The sequence below is a fragment of the Neophocaena asiaeorientalis genome, unplaced genomic scaffold (assembly GCF_003031525.2).
Source record: "Neophocaena asiaeorientalis asiaeorientalis breed wild unplaced genomic scaffold, Neophocaena_asiaeorientalis_V1.1 scaffold62, whole genome shotgun sequence".
Lineage (NCBI taxonomy): Eukaryota > Metazoa > Chordata > Mammalia > Artiodactyla > Phocoenidae > Neophocaena > Neophocaena asiaeorientalis.
In genome coordinates this window covers 115,073-121,159 of record NW_020175191.1, presented here as the reverse complement: position 1 = coordinate 121,159, position 6,087 = coordinate 115,073, and positions in this window count along the sequence as shown.

Below are 6,087 nucleotides of genomic sequence, written 5' to 3'. Positions count from 1 at the left end.
ATTAATTGTGTGGGGTTTTTTTACTATATTCCTTTGAGGGGTATGTGTTTGTCTCTTTTAATTATTTACTTTGTGTATAGTCCTTTGCAACTCTTGGATAAATGTTTGGGTCTCTGCTGTTACTCATGAACTTATGTGGACTTGAGATTTATTGTGCTGCCTCCAAGTGGCCATTAAAACAAATGCTCTAGATTATCTTGGATCAGCAAATGCTCTAGAACAGTCCCCAGTTTCAGCATTCACCCTCTTCTCTAGATTTGTGCAATGGTTTCATCTTTGACCTTTGAATATTTCCTTTATTTTCTTGCCAAACAGAAGATTTTTGCTATATTTTATCTGGTGGTTTTGAGAGATTCATAGCAAGAAGTCTTTTCAGATATGAAATCCTCTACAGTATTTATACTACACACATACATAGGTTCTCATAGCTCTAAGTTCTGTGATGTTTTTAACTTGATCTTTGGTGTATGTTTTCTTGTGTTTTTATTATATTTGGTGTATGGTGTATTAGTTTAATTCTTACAACAGGTTTGTGAGATAAGTATTATTATTATCATCATCATTGCCATTTTAAAGATGAAGAAACTGAGACATAGAAAAGTTAAGTAATATGCCCAAGGTCACACAGCCAATAAGTGGTAGATATTTGAATCTGGGAACTCTGGCTTCAGTGCACATGTACTTAACCACTCCAATCAATCATATTTAGACTACTCTTTGTTCCCAGCACTCTTCCTTCCTGCTTACAATCAGAATGAGGAAGCAATGCATCCTCATATGGAACTTTTATTTTTTCACACACACACACACACACACACACTGTATTTTATTTTTACAAGAGATAAATAAACTGACACCAAGCATTCCCATATGGAACTATTAAAAAACAATATAAGATAATGTTATGTGTATGGGTTCTTAATCACTGTACATGTTTTCAGAAAGGGTAATCAATGGGGACGTTTTCTGCCAGTTTTTGGACTTGAAATAGGTCTTGAGAAATGGGTATGAATCAACTAAGTAGGAGAAAAGGTAATGAGGAAGAAATTCCAAAAGGGACAGGGGTTGGGGGCGGGGAGATATGCACCCAATGTCAGAAGTAGAAATGAGCATGATAATATATGTCTGAAAACCCTGGCCCATGAAGAAGATCTTAAAGAAGAAATGGGCAATTCAGTTGGATAGGTATAAGGAACCTGGAAGTCAGATAAAAAAATTTAGGTGTAATAAGTAGAACTTAGATTTAAGGAAGGCACCTTCATAATAGCATACTAGATGGAAGTTATCAAAAACCATGACGGGTCTGACATTTTACTCTACCTGAAAGCAAAAAAAGTTGGCCTGTTGCATAGACGCTGGCAGAAGACACAAGGCTCCTGAGCAGAGACAAAGGACTTTGTTATTCGTGGCATAGCAAGCAGCATGAGTTTCAGTTTCACCTCCACTCTCCTTGTTCCTAGAGTCCCACAGAAGTGATGTAGAATGAAAGTTCTATGTGCAAGGGGTTTGTATCACAGCTGAAGAACTTCAAGCCTAATGAACTAAATCTTTTATAATGGACTACAAGAACATCTACCTGATTTCTGCCAGGAGGGAGACATCATCTTTATTATACTAGACAATAAACAAACCTGTTCTCTGCTCTAGAGGGAAATAGTCCAAAAGTAAGGCCACAGGTGCCTCTGCTTACAAGATGGGAAGCAACATGAGAAAACCACAAGAAATTGTTTCCCATCAGAAGGAATCTGAAAAATAGCAATCTGAGTATGAAGCATTTGCAACATTTTATATAAGCTCCATGAGAGCAGGGCTTTTACCTGTTGCTATGGACTGAATGTTTGTGTCTGCGTCAAATTCATATGTTGAAGTTCTAATCCCCATGTGATGATATTTAGAGGTGGGACATTTGGGAGGTAATTAGGTGGTGAGAGTAGAGCACTCATGCATGGATTAGTGCCCTTATAAGAAAAGACACGAGAAAGATGATCTCTCTTTCTCTCTGCCATGGGAGGATACAGCAAGAAGGAGGCCATCTGAAAACCAGGAAGAAGGCCCTTGACAGACATCAAATCTGCTGACACCTTGGTCTTGGGCTTCCCAGTCTCCAGCACTGTGAGAAATAAATGTTTATTATTTAAGCCACCCAATCTATGGTAATTTGTTATAGCAACCCAGGATAAGACACTGACTGTTGTTAGTCTTGTACACTGTAATAGTTCTACAGATAAGTATATAACAGGCCATCAATAAATATTTGCTGAATGCATTAAGTGTGTAACAATTTTTTAGTGTTTACCACATCCCAGGCCCAGCACTAATCATTTGACAAGTGTTAACTCATTTAAGCCTCCCAACAATAGGTTCTTTTATTACCCCATTTTACAGATGGTAAACTTGAGGCATAGAAAGTTTTAATTAACTTACTTCAGGTTATACATGTATGAAGTGGTGGAGATAGGATTCAAACACCAACATGTGATTCCAGAATCTGTGCTTTTAGTTATTATGATAAACTGTCTTTCAGTGCTTGCCTGCTGGTGGTGGTAATTGGGAAAAACAGAAAAAAAGGAGTTTTAAAGGAAGAGTAGAATGGCTTTGCTGATTTCCTGGATATAGAGGATGAATAAAAAGGGATGAGTTTTGATCTTAGTGACAAGGGTGGAGTGGGATACTTCAAAAATCCACCCCTTCATAAAAGCAACTAAAAACCTGGCAAAACTGTCAGAATAAACTTTTTATCATAACTCTGGAAACCAACCAGATGCTTGCAGCAATTCATGGGTCACGTATTCCAGGAAAAAAGCTGGATCTTGGTAAGAACAACAAGCTTTGTGGCATTGTAACTTGCCCTTGTCCCGTCTCCAGCCCCCCAGGTCTGTGGTGGCCTTGAAAATAACCACCTGTATTCTAGTACCAGTGCCAGAGGGAGTAGAATAAATGTCACTTGGAAATATTTGTTTTTGGTTGATTTGTCTGGTGACTCCCTAGAAGACCAGCTCAAAAGGCATATTTTACCTCACTTAATGCAGAAGTTGCCCAGCCTTAAAGGCATTACCTGGGGTCATTCATTGAAAACATTTGGAGGCAAATGTTTTAGCCTTTGCTGCTAAGGCAATGGATAACAGTTGGAGTAAACAATAGATTAATCAAATACCTTGAAAGAAAGGCTAGGGAATAAGGGCTTTGAAAAGTTCTGACATATTTCTGGAACTCTAGAAGGCCCAGGGCTGTTCCCATGTTCAAGAAAGGTCAAGAAGTTCCTAAGCTCTGACCTCTAGTTGTCCTGAACAAGCAGGAAGCGAAGGTCAAGGCAGAGTTGTAAATTGCCTGGCTGAGTGTTGAAGGCACGCTACAATAAACACACAGAATCTCTGCAAAGACTGGGAGTTTTTGTTGTCGCTGTTGTTGTTCCAGGTGCTTAAGGAAATCTCTGTACAATCATTAGTTATCCACTAAGTTAACAATCAGAAATTTCAGTAGTTGCACATGACTGAGAATACAGCCTTTACACAACTGGTTCAGAGAATTCAATTAACAAACAATAGTACAGCAAGCAGCAACAACAAAGCCTGTGGAGGGAGTAGAATCTGATTTCAGAGTTGCCAAATTTTAATATCTAAAATGTTGTGTTTTCAATAAAAAATTATGAGGCATGAACCAAAACAAGAAATTATGGCCCATTTACAGGAAAAATAGCAATCAATAGAAAGTGTTTCTGAGGAAGCCCAGGTATTAGTCTTCCTAGACAAAGACTTAACATTAGCCATTTTAATATGCTTAAAGACCTAAAGGAAACCATATGTAAAGCGCTAAAGAAGAGCATGAAAACAATGCCTCACCAAATAGAGAATATCAATAAGGAGGTAGAGATTATACAAATAAACCAAACAGAAATTCTGGAGTTGAAGCGTACAATAACTTAAATGAAAAAGTCACTAGATGGGCTTAACAACAGATCTGAGGAAGTAGAAGAAAAAATCAGCAACTTGAAGATAGGTTAATTGAAATTATACCATGTCAGGAACAGAAAGAAGAAAGAATGAAGAAAAATGGCAGAGGCTAGGAAACTTGTGTGACACCATTAAGTGAACTAAAACATGCATAATGAGAGTTCCTGTAGGAAAAGAGAAAAGGGCAGAAAAAAATGGGGAAATAACGTCCAAAAATTCCCAGATTTTCTGAAAAATATGAATCTATACCTCCATGGAGCTCAGTAAACTCCAAGAAGGATAAACTCAAAGAAATCCACACCAAGATACATCATAATCAAACTGTTGAAAGCACAAGACAGAGAGTCTTGAAAGTGACAAGAAGCAATTCATCACATACAGCTAACTTCTCATCAGAAACTATAGAGGCCAGATGGTGGTGGGGAGATATATTTAAGTGCTGAAGAAAAAAAACATGTCAAGCAAAAATTCTATATTCAGCAAAAATATCCTTCAGAAATGAAGGAGAAGCTAAGATATTCTCAGATAAACAAAAACTGAGAGAGTTTGTTTCTAGCAAACCTGTCCTACAAGAGATGCTGAAGGGAATCCTTTAGGTTAAAATGAAAGGATACTAGACAGTAACTCAAATCCATTGTTAATGGTAACTACATAGATAAATATAAAGTATAGTATTAATGGATTTGTGTTTGTAACTCCTCTTTTTTTGTATGATTTAAAAGACAACTAAAACAATAATTAGAAATCTATGTTGATGGGCAAGCAATGTTTAAAGGTATAATTTGTAATGATTACAGAGTAAAGGGAGGGAGAAACTGAGCTATATAGGAGCAAAATTCTGTATATTATTAAAATTAAGTTGGTATTAATATGAACTAGATTGCTATAAATTGTTAATTGTAATTCTCAGGTAAACCACTAAGAAAATAACTGAAAAATATATAGAAATGATAGGGAATTAGAATGGTACCCTAGAAAGTAACTATTTAACATAAAAGAAAGTCGTAATGGAGGAATTGAGAAAAATAAAGATAGATGACACAGATAATAACAAAATGGCAGAAGTGAGTCCTTTCCACTGGAAATTACATTAAATATAATTAATTAATTATGGATTAAACTCTCAATTAACAGAGAGATTGGCAGAATGGACTTTTAAAAAACATGATCCAAGTACATGCTGTCTACAAGGGACTCACTTTAGATTTAAAAACATAGTACGGTAAAAAAAAAGAATGGGAAAAGACATTCCACACAAACAGTAAAGAAAAGAGAGCTGGCCTAGCTATTCTAACATCAGAGAAATATATCAGACTTTAAGACAAAAGTTGTCACCGAAACAAAGAAGGGTATTTTATAATGATAAAGGGATCAACCACTCAATAAGATATGACAGTTACAAACATGTATGCATCTTACAACAGAACTGACCAAAGCTGAAAGAACTGATGGGAGAAATAGACAATTCTATAATAATAGCTGGAAACTTTAATATCCCACTTTCAATAATGTATAAAACAAATAGGCTGAAGTCCATCAAGGATGTAAAAGACTTTACAACATTATAAACCAACTATACCTAGTAGATACCTCTAGAACTCTCCACCTAATAACGGCAGAATAAACATTCTTCTCAAATGTATATGGAACATTCTCTAGGTTAGACTATATGCTAGGCCATAAGCAAATTTCAATAGATTTTAAAAGATTGAAATCAGACAAAGTATGTTCTCGTACCACGATAAAGTGAAATTAGAAATCAATAACAGAAGTAAATTTAGAACATTGACAACAAGAGAAGCCACCGCAATGAGAAGCCTGCGCACCACAATGAGGAGTCACTCCTGCTCGCCAAAACTAGAGAAAGCCCGCGCGCAGCAACAAAGACCCAATGCAGCAATAAATAAATAAAATAACCATTTAAAAATAGTATTATAGGGCTTCCCTGGTGGCGCAGTGGTTGAGAGTCCGCCTACCGACGCAGGGCACATGGGTTTGTGCCCCGGTCTGGGAGGATCCCACATGCCGCAGAGCGGCTGGGCCCGTGAGCCATGGCCGCTGAGCCTGTGTGTCCGGAGCCTGTGCTCCGCAACGGGAAAGGCCGCAACAGTGAGAGGCCCGCGTACCGCGCAAAAAA